Source organism: Meleagris gallopavo, chromosome 2 (assembly GCF_000146605.3).
Source record: "Meleagris gallopavo isolate NT-WF06-2002-E0010 breed Aviagen turkey brand Nicholas breeding stock chromosome 2, Turkey_5.1, whole genome shotgun sequence".
In the NCBI taxonomy this organism is placed as follows: Eukaryota; Metazoa; Chordata; class Aves; order Galliformes; family Phasianidae; genus Meleagris; species Meleagris gallopavo.
In genome coordinates this window covers 55,600,821-55,616,468 of record NC_015012.2, presented here as the reverse complement: position 1 = coordinate 55,616,468, position 15,648 = coordinate 55,600,821, and the positions used below count along the sequence as shown (strand labels likewise).

The window sequence follows — 15,648 nt, the reverse complement described above, 5'->3', positions numbered from 1 at the left end:
CAAAATTCTGAGGTATGCACAAGGAATATGATTATACTTTGTAATATAAGTTCTGTTTTCTGTTGCAGATATATGTTCTCTTTTTGAACCCTCTATGTAGAAAGTCAAATTAAAACTGAGACATTATATACTTTTCCCTTCCTGCCAAATTTTTGGATTTTTTTTTCAAATTTGTTATTCTTTTTGTTTCTGTGAAAGCATACTTCAAAATCTAGCCCCGAAAATAAATAAAGTATACACTGTAATAATTATTGATATGTTTTATTTTTCTCAGAGTTCAGAAACACACACATTATCTAGTATTAGCAATTGCTAATACACACAGAGACAGACATGCAGAAGAAATGTACAGACAACAAGGCAAAATTCATTCATCATCTGCTGATCAAAATGACCACAGTAATCAGAGAATCAAACAATGCTACAATCCATGTTTTCATATTAATAATTCAAACAAAAGTGATACAATGGTTGGAGGGGACCTTGTCCAATTGAGTTTTTGAGTATCTCCAAGAGTGGAGATTCTATGTCTTCCCCAGGCACTTTCTCCAATGTTTGACTGCGCACTCTGGGGGAAAAAAAACTTTCTAACTGGAGTTTTCCTTCTTGCAACTTGCATCCGTTACTTCGTGTCCTACATCAGTCCATCATCCAAAGTCTGCTGCATCTTTTCAAAGTAGTTACGAGCAGCAGTAGCACCCAGCCAAGCCTTCTCCTCTTAACACTGAATAGTCCCAGCTCCCTCGGCTTTTTCACAAACAACCTGTGCTCCAGTCCTTGGTATCCTTTGTTAGACTCACTCTGTAGCACTGTGTCTCTCTTGTATTGGGGAACCAGAACTGGACCCAGCACTTCAAGTGTCTCACCAGTACTCAACAGAGAAGAATCATCTCCTTCAATTTGCTAGTGACACTTGGTCTAATGCAGTCCTGTAAGAGATAGATGCATGCATGTGAAGCTGCAAAAGGCAAAAGGCAAATGGTCTCTTACCCTTGCTTAGGTAAGATAACCAAGCAGGAGCAAAAATAAAGTAGAAGTGGAAAATGACTTTGAAAAAAAAAGGACAAGATTTAGGAGTAGTGCCGTGTAAAAGTGATGTTGTAACAGGACTGAAGGATAGATATATTCATTTTATTCTGATTTTGTCATGATAATAGCAGAAGATATGAGTGACACTGTAGTGAGACTATGATCAGGATCATCACAGCTCCAAAATACCCAATAGTTCAAGTAGAAAATATAGGCCAGAATCTCAAAGAGCAAATTCAAATGATGAATACATAAAGGAATCGTGATAAATCAAGAAACACGCAGAATGTATTTACTACATAAGCACAAAAAGCATGTGTATTTTCCCTCATGAATTTTACATGGAAAGTATCAGAAATTTCAATGTCTCTTGCTTTCCTGCTTTCAACTCCTTGTAGAGTGTTTGTGCTGAACAAATATTACCGACGTTAAAAAAAAAAAGAATTAAAATCAGCCTTCTCAAAATGCTGAAACTTTATTTAGAGATGTCTTAGAATACTTGTTCTCCTTTCATACAGATGATCTTAAGGAAAAAAACATAGTCAGCCCTGAGTTTGTAATGGGAAAAATGTGCACGCACTCACGCACATGCAAACATATTTAGCAAGCATTCTGATGTTGGTTTAACCATTCCTTTCCTTCTTTGCCTCAGAAAGAATAGAGAAAAGGATGCTGCAAATCTTTTAATCTCATTACGCAGTGATGACTTCCACCATCACCAGTGGTGATGTCCTCCAAAATAAAGGCCAAACTCTCTTCAGGTTTGCAAATCTCCTTGAAATGTGAAATCTGAAAAACTATATGACTGAAATCACTGGTAGTAGAATCAGCACACAATCAAATTACATAATGTAACAAATTATGTACGAAATTACATAATGTAACATCCCTCATAGTTCCAAAATTTTGCTTCATGGAAGGCTTGCATACTTTCCAGGAGACTTCACAATTTCACCAGCTGTCAGTGTTAATTTGCCATTGTAGCGATATAAAAGACTGTGGGAGCCATGTATGCATCTCAGTCCTGAGAAACTATAAGGTTGCCATAAGATGCAAAGTGGGAAAATATACAGAAAATATCCCTTATGCGGACAAGACTTTGGAAAGTTAAATGACTTGTCTGGGTTTACAAACCAAAGGCCACCCAGCCCCACTGCTGGCTGGGCCTGTGTTCAAGTTGACAGTAACATATTTCTTGCAGGAGACACTCCTCAGCTATAGTCTAGAGACTCTTGCAGACTTTCTGATTCAACCAGTATGGCTGGGCATAATAATTTCATTAAACTATTTCTGTGCAGCCTCTTGCTTGTTAGCGTTTCCCCTGGTAGAAGACTATGTCGAAAATAAGCGTGTTCTATGCTCTATTCCTAAAACAAACAACATGCAGATAAATATGGTGCAAAGCACTTACCACAACTGAAAAATAAACTTCTAACCACAGTGAAGGAGGGGAAAAGAACTGGGTATTTTGTGGTCCCTGAAGGAAATTGAAATCTGTTTTTTGGTAGAGACATGCTTCAAAGGATGAAACCCACCAAACTGGGAAAATGTATCTTTGTTGGGTATGCACACAGCACATATTAATGGTTGCCATAAGTTTAAATGGGAAGTACTATTGATATTATTGTCTGTTTGCTATTAAACAAAATCATTTAAGCTTTGTTCTCTTCTCCAATGGATTAAAGAAAGACATCACCCTTAATAGAATCTGATCAAGTTGCTTTCTAGCATATCATGCTTTGCTACAATATACTTCAGACAGTGGCTGCTGCAAAACATTTTTAGTGCCTTGTTTATTATTGTTTTTCTAGAGGAAAAATTGTCCCAGATGTCATTTTATTTTTCTCCAAAATTCCAGTGATGTGCTATACTTTAAAAGAAAACAGATGATAAAGACTTCTTATAAAGTTTGGTGTCTTTAAGACACTTCACAAACGAACTGAAATTGTTCATGAAAGAAAAAAAGAGAAATGGAAAGAAAGAAAGAGAGAGAGAGAGAAAGGAAGAAAGAACAAGAAAGAAGGAAGGAGGGGAGGAAAAAAAGAAGGAAGGGAGAGAGGAAGGAAAGAGAGACTCTATGTTGATGTAATTAATGAGTTTAGGCTTTTAAACTAAAGTGACAAGATTTTCTAGACTAGCATTTATATAAACATTCAGAAAAATGTTTGCATGTGTACTTGAGAATTATAAGATTATAAGAAAATTATTTATATACATTATTGAAACAGACATTCTCACATCTCTATAGACTCTCAGGTGATTTACGGACTTTCCTAATGACAATAGTGCAGTAGACTTTTGCCCATTAGTGAGCAGAACTGGCTTAGTGGTGACCTGGAGATGAAATGTTTACTACCAGTCTCCTGGGCAACCATCTCCCCCTACAGGCACTTTTAAATAAATCTTCCCTCATATATTTTCAAAAGACATTTAGGAAGTATGCCATTTGAGGCTACTGACAATAATTCCAAAAATCCTTTTTGTGTAAGGTTTGTTTTCCTAAGTATTTTGCATAATACAAAGTTTTCTTTTGTTAAGTTTTAAGTAACTTGCAGATCTTAACATGTGTTTTTTTTTTTCTTTTCATTTCTCAATGTCTTATACACTAGTCTGTGGCATGGCACTTTGCCTACAAGCATTCCCATTTTAGATCCTGCTTATGAGCATGAATTTCTGCTACAGCAAGGAATGAAAATGTTCCAGTTTTCTCTCCACATTACCTCACACATCACAGGTAACCATATCCCTGCAAATCCCAGATTACAATTGAATATTAAGAGAAAAAAAGAACAGCAGAAATATAAAAGTTCCTGATCTAAGCTACTACATACAGTTTTAAATTTGGGTGTATGAGAGTTAATTGTTGTAGGCCAGCGTACATACACACTGAAACATCCACAGAGAAAACAGAACCTGGCACCAAGCTATGTTCTTGGAGATCAACTAATAATCTCTATGTTTGGTAAGAGGGGAATGTAAGAATCTTACATTCTTATATCATTTACAGTGCATTTGTTATCTCTTCTTATCTTAATTGGATCACTTTTTTTCCTTCTCCCCAAAAGTGGGACAGGAGGGTGAAAGGAGTTTTTTCTCCACCCTTTCCCACATCACGTGTGAAGTTGCAACAACAGTAAACTGGTAATGGTATTGAAAGGATGAAGCGGGGGACAGAGAGTAAGATTGCTATTAAAAGACCAAAACAGTGTCAAAGTGGGGAAGACTAGCAGGTTTTTAGCCATGAAACAGATCCTCCTGGAAGCTATGTTAAGGCACGTGAGAAAATGAGGTGATCCATGTCAGCCAGTGTTGCTTCACTGTGGACAGGGACAGGTATTGCCTATCCAATCTGATGGCCTTCTATGATGGAGTGATGGCATCAGTGGACAAAGGAAGGGCAACTGATGTCATCTACTTGGAATTCTGCAAGGCCTTTGATATGGTCCCACATCACATTCTTATCTCTAAGTTGAAAATATTTGGATTTGAAGGCTGGACTATTTCAATCAGAAAAGGAAAATCTGGGACAGTGAATACCCCCTAGTGAGTGACGCAGGCAAGCTGGTAACAACAGACAAGGAGAAGACTGAGGTACTCAACAACTTTTTTGCTTTGGTCTTCTCTGGTAACTGCTCACCACACAGCTCTCAAATGTTTGGTTTGGTAGGAGGGGATAGGGAAAGCTAAGGCCCTCCCACTGTAATCAAAGATCAGGTTTGTGACCACTTGAGGAACCTGATCATCCACAACTCTGTGGGTCCCAATAAAATGCATCCTAGAGTCCTGAGGGAATTAGCTGATGAAGTTGCTAAGCCACTCTCTACAATATTTGAAAAGTTGTGGAAATAGGTGGAGTCTCTGGTGACTGGAAGAAAGGTAACATCATATCCATTTTTAAGAAGGGTAAAGAGAATGACCCTGGGAACTACCAACCTGTCAGACTCATATCTGTGCCTGGAAAGATCATGGAGCAGATCCTCCTGGTTGCTATGCTAAGGCACATGGAAGACAGGGAGGCCATACAGGAGAACCATCATGGCTTCACCAAGGGCAAATCCTGCTTGACCAACCTGGTGATCTTTTGCAATGGTGTCACTACAACAATGGACAAGGGAAGAGCCACTGATGTCATCTATCTGGACTTCAGTAAGGCATTTGACAAAGCACCCCAAAACATTCTTCTCTACAAATTGGAAAGACAGGGATTTGATGGGTGGACTAGTCAATGGATGAGGAGCTGGATGCAGGATTGAGTCCAGACAGTGGTAGTCAGTGGCTCAGTGTCTGGATGGAGATCAGTGATGAGTGATGCCCCATAGGATCAGTGCTGGGTCTGATACTCTAATATCTTCTTCAGTGACACTGACAGTGGGGTCAAGCACACTCTCAGCAAGTCTGCAGATGACAACAAGCTGTAGGGTGCGTTCAACACACCAGAGGGGCTGGATGCCATCCCAACGGACCTAGACAGTGGGCTCACTCAGGTGAACCTCATGAGGTTCAACAGATCCAAAAGCAAGATCTTCCAACTGGGTCAAGGCAACCCCCATTACCAATACGAGCTGGGGGATGAAAGGATTGAGCACAGCCCTGATGAAAAAGACCTGGGGGTACTGGTATATGGGAAGACGGACATGAGCCAGAAGTGTGCCTTCGCAGACCAGAAAGCCAATAGTATCCTTGGCTGCATCAAAAGAAGTATGGCCAGCAAGTTGAGGGAGGTGATCCTGCCCCTCTACTCTGCACCGATGAAGTCTCACCTGGAGTACTGTGTACAGAAGTGGAGTCCTCAGTCCAGGGGAGACAAGGAACAACTGGAGCATGTCCAGATGAGGGCCACAAAAATGATCCAAGGGATGGAACACCTCTTCTACGAGGATAAGCTGAAATAGACAAGCTGAAAGAGACAAGCTGGGACTGTTCATTCTGCAGAAGAGAAGGCTGTGAGGTGGCCTGATAGCAGCCTTTCAATATCTAATGGGAAGTTACAGGAAAGAAAAGGACAGACTCTTTAGGAGGGTCTGTGGTGATAGGACAAGGGGAAATGGCTTCACGCTTAAAGGGGACAGATTTAGTTTGCATATAAGGAAAAAGTCTTTTACAGTGAGGGTGCTGAGGCACCATCCCTGGAGACTTTCCAGGGCAAGGCTGGATCAGATCCTGGGCAACCTGATTTAGCTGTGCATGTCTGTTCATTACAGGGAAGTTGGACTTGATGATCTTAAAAGTCCCTTCCAACTCTAAGGTTGGACGGTCATATCCAGAATGTTGTGGTCAATGTCCAGGTGGAGGCTGGTCATGAGTGGTGTCCCCCACGGATCTGTCTTGGGACCAGTGTTCTTCAACAACTTTATCAATGACATAGAGAGTGGGATTGAGTGTACCCTCAGCAAGTTTGAGGATGACACCAACTGAGTGTTGCAGTTGATATGAAAGAAGGGATGTCATCAAAAGAGACCTAGACAAGCTAGTGTAATATCATTACAATAACGTAATGATATTCAACAAGGTCAAGTTCAAGGTGTTGCACTTGAGTTGGGACAATCCCAGATATGTATACAGACTGGGAGATATTTTTCGGAGGGAGCAGAGCCCTGCAGAGAAGGATTTGGGGGTTCTAGTGGATGAAAAGCTGGACATGAGCCAGCAGTGTGCACTTGCAGCCTAGAAGGCCAACTTTATACTAGGCTACATCAAAAGCCAGGTGATCAGCAAGGCAAGGAAGGTGATTGTCCCTCTCTACTCTGCCCTTGTGATGCCCCCTCTGGAGTACTGTGCTCAGGTCTGCAGCCCTCAACATAAGAAAGATGCAGAGCTGTTGGAGCAGGTTCAGAGGAAGGCCATGAAAACGATCAGAGGGCTGGAGAACCGCTCCTTTTAGGAAAGGTTGAGGGCTTTAGACTTGTTCACCTTGGAGAACGGAAACTTCATTGTGGCCCTCCAATACCTAAAGGAAGCTTGTAAACACGAAGACTTTTTACACAGTCTGATAGTGATAGGAAATAAATATATGCAAAAAAAAGGTTAGATAGAGAAAGCATACTGAAATCTGCAACACAGTAAGGATTTTAAAATGATGAAACAAATGTAGTACGCAAGGGCTAAAAAGCTACAGAATGTGTTTGAATGCTGTCTTTGGGGAAAAAAAAGGCAATGAATTTTACATTTTAGGGGAGAATCAGGTATTTCAGTAAACCGTTTGTGTATATCACGAACACATGAGGAGTTGTGCAATGAACATCTTGCTCCAAGCCAAATGTGAAGTGACTGGGGAAATGGATGTTGGCTGGGATTATTAGAAATCATGTACATGATTGCTCAACAATGCAGTTGTAAGTTGAAGAGTAAAGACAACTTTATGGAATAAGAAATAATTGAAGTGTTTTATTCTCCCCAGTAGGATGGTGAGAACTGATGAAGCAAAGCTTGGTGGCCTCCCTATAGGGCATTCATGGATGATATTATAGGCCAGGTATGGGACTGCAGAGTCTTTTGAGACATCCTCATGGTCCACTGCAAGCCAGGAAAGTATGGACAGGTGGGTATCAAAGACAGTGATGGAAAGGGAAAAAAATGACCCAATATTTTGTCTATGAGAGCTGGAATCAATCCCATTCAAAAAGAACATTAGGAATAGATGACTTTTAAAGGTCCCTTCCAACTCAAACAATTCTATGATTCTATGATTCTATGAATTCCTCTAATCAGGCTTTAAACTGGAAGGGGGTAGATTTAGACTAGATATTAGGAAGAAATTCTTTACTGTGAGGGTGGTGAGACAATGGAACAGGTTGCCCAGTGAGGTTGTGAATGCCCCAGCCTGGAGGCACTGAAGGCCAGGCTGGATGGGACTTCGAACAACATGGTCTAGAGGGAGGTATTCCTGCTTGTAGCAGGAGGGTTGGAACTGGATGATCTGAAAGGTCCCTTCCAACCCAAACCATTCTATGATTGTATGATCACATTTGTCTAACTAGAACACTAGTTAATAACCAGAAAGATTGTCCTGATGTTTTTCCCAGCCTTCTGCCTAGAATGAAACCCTACATTTTATGGCTTCCATTTTCGACTGTCCTACTTACCTTTTGGCTTGCCAAGAAATATCAAAATGCCTTGTAAAAAGGAGTAATTTAATGTACCTCAACTCACTGCATAGCTAGAAACTAGTGAATTATGAGCCAAGGGAATTGTTTAGTTATCAAGTTTTGAAGGTGATGATTCTTTTGTATTGTGGATTTCCTCATTAAGAAAGGCTTTTTCCTAATATCTAATTTAAAGCCTCTCTATTTAATATTAATTTGATTATTTCTTGCCATAAGAACAGGAGATGTGGTGAACAACTTATCTTGTTTAGAACTATTTACATATTAGAAAACAGCCATGATGTCCTCCCTCATTTTTGTCAGTTCCAGATTAAACAAATCACTTTTTCCAGCCCTTCTCATAAGCCAGGCTTCCTTAACATCTGCTTTTTCATCTTTGTATTCTTGCTAATTCCTTCACAGAGGTTAGTGTCCCTGGGGTTTCAGGTTTCTTTCATTTTCCTAGGTGTAGTCTGGACAGTCAGCATCTCACCAGAATAAGAGGAGACAAGGAACTCCTAGCTTTGAGAAATAATATTTCTGAAGTTGCACTCCAGGTATCTTCGACCTTCACAATAATCACTGTTCATCTATGATAAATAAAAGTAAATTATAGGTGAGAATTTCAGAGATCCTCATTGTCTTGCTGGAAGATTTAAGGGTGTTAGAATATTCTTCTCAAATTGTGCTATAATTCCATAATATGTATCTGGCAGTTAAGGAAAGAATGACATGCAGCTTGGACTCTAATTTTTAGAGTTTTCATGTGACAAAGAGTAAGAAATGGGCACACATCTTGCTGGCTAGTACAAGAATAAAAAAAAGGGAAAAAAAGAGATTTCTAAAGAGAAAAGACTATACAGAGGTTTTTATCCTTCAGGAGCTCACCAGGCTACTTTTGTAGGGGACTTTTTTACAAGAGACTTCTCTATTAGAAAAATTCAGGCAATTGTACTCTACTATGGGGAGCAAGTTCAAGAAATCGCTATACTCAATGATTCTCAAGAAGTATTTTTCAGAGCACCATCAGGAAGTCTTGTATTGATTACATGGCTGTCTCAGTGGGGCATTTTGTGCATTCAAAATAATAGAATTCCCTGTAAGTGCAGGGATAATAGTGACAGACATTTTTAAGGCAAACTGTTTACCAGAAACATTCTATGAGAAAAGCACATAATAGACAAGACTATCCCTCAGGCAGTTGCTATGTACTGAAAGAGACTTAGAAGAGTTTTTTGTTGTTTTGCTTTTGTTAGTTCCACTCGTCCAGTACTCAGGATGAAACTGAGAGAATCAAGACTTAACTTGTAAGTTTTGGACTTTTTGAGGCCTAAAAGGACACCTTGTCCTCCTACTCAATGAAAGAGATATTTTTGCCAGGTACTTTCTTTCTGTTCTTCATAGTTATTACAAAATTTGTTTTACACATGGCTAGGATATTTTAGTTCTAGCTGGTTATTCTGTTACTGGCTAGCAAGGTCTGGCAAAATGACAACTCTGAAAATGCTGGTAGACAGTGGAACAGAGGAAGAAGGCAGCAGTTTTTTTGCACTCTCATTGTGAAAATAAAGTATTTGACATGCTGCCCTGGCATCTGTATAATGTGCATAGCTGTAATATTTTCTGGGGCATTTTGGTTCCATGAATGTGAAAAAGATAGAGGGAGGGAGGAAGAGAGGGGGAAAAGAGAAATACTCTGAGTAAAGCCTCCTATATAGTATGAAAGAGTAACATAAGAAATACTAGCAAGGTCTGTTTCATAAACTACTAACATCCGCAGAGCAGCAGCCTTTTACATCAGATAATGCTGGGCCATGTCCTGATCGCACCAGTGCAGGGACTTACTTCATCTGTAAATTATAAAATCTCAAATAACTAACCGTAGCAATAAATAATCAGGATGGGCAAAATGGGAATTTATCTGTTGTTCATAATTAGTTGTGTTGTAAACGTGCAGTAATTCCGATTTAACTACAGAATTGAAGCTGGTAGTGATAAAGGAGGGGGGAGAATGCTTTCTCATCATTTCAGAACTTTGGCATAAACTGTGTTTAATTTGTGAAAGACACATTAAACAAGATGTAAGAGGACAGTCTGAAAGCTGTAAGTTACAGAGTCTGATTTAAGCCCCTGAACAATCGCTTCTTATTTGAAGGACTTTCTGGAAGCTCAGGCACTTGTGACCTTGATACATAAAAGCCTTCATTTAAAAGACATCGTGGTTGAGAAACTAAAGGAAACACACTCAATGGAGGAATGTAATTTTTCTTCCTCTGCTGAAGTTGCTCTGGAAAAAGTAAAATTCATGCAGTGGCATGACCCAAGTCTTCATTCTGAATTTCCCACATTTGTCTGTCTTAGCCTTTTATAAGCACCATGATATTTCTCAAAAAAATAATTGATGACTAAAAATGTTCCTTCCTAATGTTCCACTAAAGAGGCTAGTGTATCCTGTAGGAGCCGAGTAACCACAACTCAATTGCTTTTTGCTAGGACCCCACAGGTACACCATCTCTGCTCTATCAGGCATACACATATCCTTGTAGGACTGCAAAGATGGACTACAACTGTCTTTCAATGCTAAACTCAGATTTTCTTCTGTAGCCATGAAATTTGCACAAAGGGAACACTGGTCCTCAGGCTGGCACGTTAGACAACTTTGCTTTGACTGTAAATGTATTACAGTAACCAAGATTTAAGGTAAGGTTATTGTAATTTAACACCAAATGATTTTCAGTAGGGTGTAAAGGGATTACTATGTTTTAACGCATTTTTAAAAAGAATTTCCTTGTCTTTTCTCTACAGAGAAAGACAATGAAAATATAAATTATTCTCCCAGGGAGAAGCATAAACAAAGAAATGAGAATAGAGCATCAACTACAATGGTAACATTAAAAGATAATTGTGTTTGTAAATCAAGGGTGATTTCATGACCGGCTTAGCCCATTTTATGAGCAAACTTTTGCCAAAGCCACAATCCCTCCTTCACTATCTCCTGTTACACATCTCCCTACCTCCCTTTACTGACAACAGCAATCTTGGGAGATCTCACACCACCTTGGATCAGTCAGGTAAGAAAAAGGAAAGTGAGAGTAAAAAATATCTCGAACCTCCTCCCTGCTTACTGACGTATGAGGGTGAGGGAAAAGCTGCAGACCTTAAAAGAAAAGCAGGAAGGGAGAGAAATATGTCAAATGATCCAGACAACTCCAGCTGATATAAATCTAACACCGATATATTCAAGCATATTTGTATCAAGTGAAGCTGATAAAAAACAGTCATTGCTGTCAAATGACTTCTGCAGCTAATCTCCAGTAAGCACTGGCTTCATCAGAGCTTTTATTTCACATACTTTTACACGTGATAATATGTTTTAATGTTTTTCTTTATCTTACATCACCGCTTTTCCAAACTGATTGAGGAAACAGCACTGGATTATTTCAGAGTGAAACGAATCTAACTATAGCAATCTCACCATAAGTCACCCACACTAATTCCTAAGTTAGTCACCCAGTTTCTCCCATAGTCAGAAACAAGATAGGCAGTTTCAGGTCTGGTATAGATAGGGGGAATAACTCCTAAATGCTCCCCACAAGACTAAGTCCATAAGACTAAGTGATGATCATTCAGAGAAGTTAAATAGCATTTCAGAATAGTCTTCAGACTGGAAAAGAGACAACAGAGTGATGTCTGCAAAACAATGAATGCACTGAAGAAAATGCTTGGGGATTAACTTTTTTACTGTTTCTTTCAATATATGAAGCAGAAAACATCACATGAAAGGAAGTAAAACCCAGATTTGGAGCAAACAAAAGGAGATGGTACTTCATGTGACACAATTCTGTAGCTGTTCTTGTTGAAGAAAAAGATTTGCTTATGCTACAAGGCAGACTAGATAGTCAGAATAGATGCACATCAAAGATTACTAAATTACTCGGAATCAGATCCCTCCAAATTGTCCTGACCCTCCAAAACTGGACCTGGAAGAGGACTTAAAGAGGGAAGAACTCTTCATGCCATGGCATTACTTACACCTTAATCATCTTCATATGTTGTGTAGGAGAAAGAGTATCAGTTAATTTGTTCATTCACTCTCAACTAGTACAGACATTTCTGTGGCCGCTCCTATGTCACATGCTGACAAAGCGTCATGAAAGCGCTTCCCAAGACGGACATCTAATTTTCATACATCTAAATTAGGTGTGATGAAGGCCTTGTCTTTTCCTTATAGAAGCAGACAAAGTGGCATGAAGTTCCACATAATAAAGAGCAAATATCTCACATCAGCAAGGAAAGCAGAAAAGGTTTCGCTGGAAAGCAGGACTGAGTACAATACTTTAGAGATGATAGTCAAAGGAAGAAGCAAACCAGAGAACATTTAAGAAGAAAACAGCACTCTGACCCTCTCTGAATTAAACACTATCAATCAAGTTTAAATTTAGCTCCTACATGGTCCCAGACGAAAAGAAGGCAGTCAGGGCAAGGAAAGCTTAACGCCTGAGAATATTTGTATTGCATGGCAAGGAAAACAAGTTTAAAGTCAACAAAGGGCAGCCTGTAAAAACAAATAGCCTGATGAGAATGTTGCTGCCACCAGAAAGCTCATTAGCAGCCAGAAGCAGAACTGTCCCTCTGCTTGTTCTTTGCTGACTGCCCCCAGCCCAGTGCTACCGCAGTGCTTCTGACTCAGCTGCTGCCTCCCTCTTAGCATAACCCTGAGCACTTGCCAGTATCCACACAATGCACACCCTCAGAATGAGAAGTATTTCCCCAGGGTGGGCTGGGTTGGGCTGCAGCGGGAGACAGGAGTGGAAAAAGAGCAGGAAATATCTAAGCTTTGTTTCAAGTAATAGTAATATATACATATACACATAGTAATTGTCTTTTTCTTTTCTAATATAAACCAGCAGAGGGAAAATCTGGGTGTAAAATGATGAGAATAAACACTGCCATGCCCACCAACAAGCACGTGGGATTTCAGAAATCATGTGAATTCCAAAACCAATGTCCCATCTGTCATCACCTATTCACTGCGGGGGGAGTCACAGCTGCAGGGCAATGAGACGCTCCATTTCCTCCCGGTGCATGGGAAAATACAGTCACGCACTTGGACAGGGCTGAGATATTTAGTGAACAGTAAGGAACATAAAACATAGATTTTTATCCATGAGAAACAAAATATAATTTTTACAAATCTGCTTTTAGATTTAGATTTCACCTTAAAATGAGCAGTTTGAGATGTCAGAGTCCATTTATGCAGCATTTTAAGATTTTGCACCTGTGGTACTCATGCTGGTCACAAAGCTCTTCTCCCAAGTTTATCTTACCATAAGGCACTGTATCAGTTCTTCCAGGTGACAAAGTTGTACTAGGAAGGGTCATAAAGGACATCCAACTCCATCTTTTTGATTGCAAATCTCTCTCTGTCATTTCATTTTCTCTGTTCGGACCACCAAACTGCTAGACAAAACAGACAAAATGTAAAAATTCTTGGGAATTTGCTCAAATATAGCAAGTTGAAAGCGAACCTCTGTTCTCTACACAGATCCAAATACTTCTACACATCTTCATAACATCTTGCACCTCCCCAGTTCTTCTGCACTACCTTGCTCCTTCCCTCTTCAAGCCTATTCAGGCACATTAACCAGCTAACACCTCAGCAATGTCCTAGTACCTTAGCCAGTGGTATGTATACATAGAATCATAGAATCATAGAATGGCCCAGGTTGAAAAGGACCACAATGATCATCTAGTTTCAACCCCCCTGCTATGAGAAGGGTCACCTGCCTCTAGACGAGACTGCCACATCCAGCCTGGCCTTGAATGCCTCCAGGGATGGGGCATCCACAACCTCTTTGGGCAACCTGTTGCACCCTCTGTGTGAAAAACTTCCTAAAACATACATATGTACATCAACTTGTGACCATATTAGACATTTATAAATAAATTCCAATACAGAGCATAAGATCAAAGAAACTAAGATTTGTATCTGATCTCTTAGGAAACAAAATTTAAGTGAAAGGGTAAGAACATGGATCACAATTTCTTCTGCAGTTTTCTTTATATGGAAGACATAAGCTACAGCAGTATTATTAAAATTGTGCAGGTAAAGTATCCAGCATTTCTGACAATAAGTATGAACGCAAAAAATTCATTATTATACTTATAAGTCTATCACTTTGACTAGAGAAACCTGTAATTTTCAACGAGATTTTCTTAAGGATAATATCATCTCTAAAAATTCTACAGTTAAACGAAAAGTCATCCTGACTCCACTAATGTTCTCTCAGGATTTCGATATTGCCTTTTGTGGTATTGGGAGCAATAATGGAATTGCATTTTCTTTTTCATGCAGACTGAAGAAAGAAAAGGCAGTTTTTCAAAGCTGTAAGCAGCTTCTGCCATTCAGATTTGGTGGCAAGCACAGTATGACAAGGCTGGAGGGAGGAAGCCTCTCACATCTGTTTTGGAGGTTGCCTCCTGCAGGCCTGAATGGAAATGGAAGAAAAAAATAGGCAGAAAACATAGAAAATTGTGGACTTGCAGGATCAAGGAAAAGTTTGGAATAGCAGCACTGATGTTCCTGACTTCCCCATTGGTCTGACAGCTACCCTAGAGGCTTAGCCATGCTCCAGTGCTGGGAGGCTTCAGGAGTGTTTCTTGCAGTAGACCCTTGTCAGGAGTCAATTACTTCCCCAAGTTGTGCTTCCCCTAAAAATACCCTCATCTCATGCCTTCTGTAGTCACATAGCTTTGTGTCTCTGTTCCTCCTTCCCCAGAGGAATGAGGTATGTTGAGCCGCTGGCAGTTAACTGTATTTAAAGACATTTTTATTTTCTGAATCATATTCAGCATGATGCTTGTTTTAATTATATTTTATGTGGAGTGCTGTCAGATGCATGCATGAAAGCCCGTCCATAAATAAACATGTCTTTAAAAGTCCTTATTTACTTTCCTCGAGTCATACCCTGCTCCTCTCCTGAGGAACACAAAAGCCAAGATACAGCCCCTGAAGCCCAACCACAAAACCCTGACAGCACACAACATAAAGCAACATCATCTCTGTCTGTCAGACAGTTCTAGATGTGGCTGGACGTGGCTCTGGGCAGCCTGGTCTAGTGGTTGGTCACCCTGCCCATGGCAGGGGGGTTGAAACTAGATGATCTTTGAGGTCCTTTTCAACCCAGGCCATTCTATCATTCTATGATTCTATGAACAGTTTGTGAGCAGCTGCCAAAAGGCCCCAGTGGTGCCACTACAATTCAGGGACACTCGCTCTGGGCTCCATAGCTTGTGTGAGAGCACAGACTGCCTGTGGGTGCAGCCTCAGCCCCTGGGTTGCTGGAGGCATGCTGGGAACATCACCTGCTGCCAGGCTGGGGCCCTGGGGCTGGTCTGGCAAGAGAGTATCAAGCAGAAATGCCAAGCGTTGGCCTGCCCGTAACAGGCCCCCTTTGAGGTCGATAAAAAAAAGCAATTCATTTTCTGCTCCCGGTCAGGGCCTGTGGCTGAGCAGAGTCTGAGAACAGGCCTGTGA

The 15,648-nt window shown here is 40.3% G+C and overlaps 1 long non-coding RNA gene across 1 annotated transcript; it reads right to left on the bottom strand.

The window, feature by feature from the left end:
* Window positions 1–245: 245 nt before the first annotated feature.
* On the bottom strand, window positions 246–15,265 carry LOC109366107. The gene is made up of 2 exons (XR_004158920.1): window positions 13,439–15,265; window positions 246–929 (listed from the first exon to the last, which is right to left on the bottom strand). It is a non-coding gene; the product is annotated as an uncharacterized LOC109366107 (long non-coding RNA).
* Window positions 15,266–15,648: the final 383 nt, after the last annotated feature.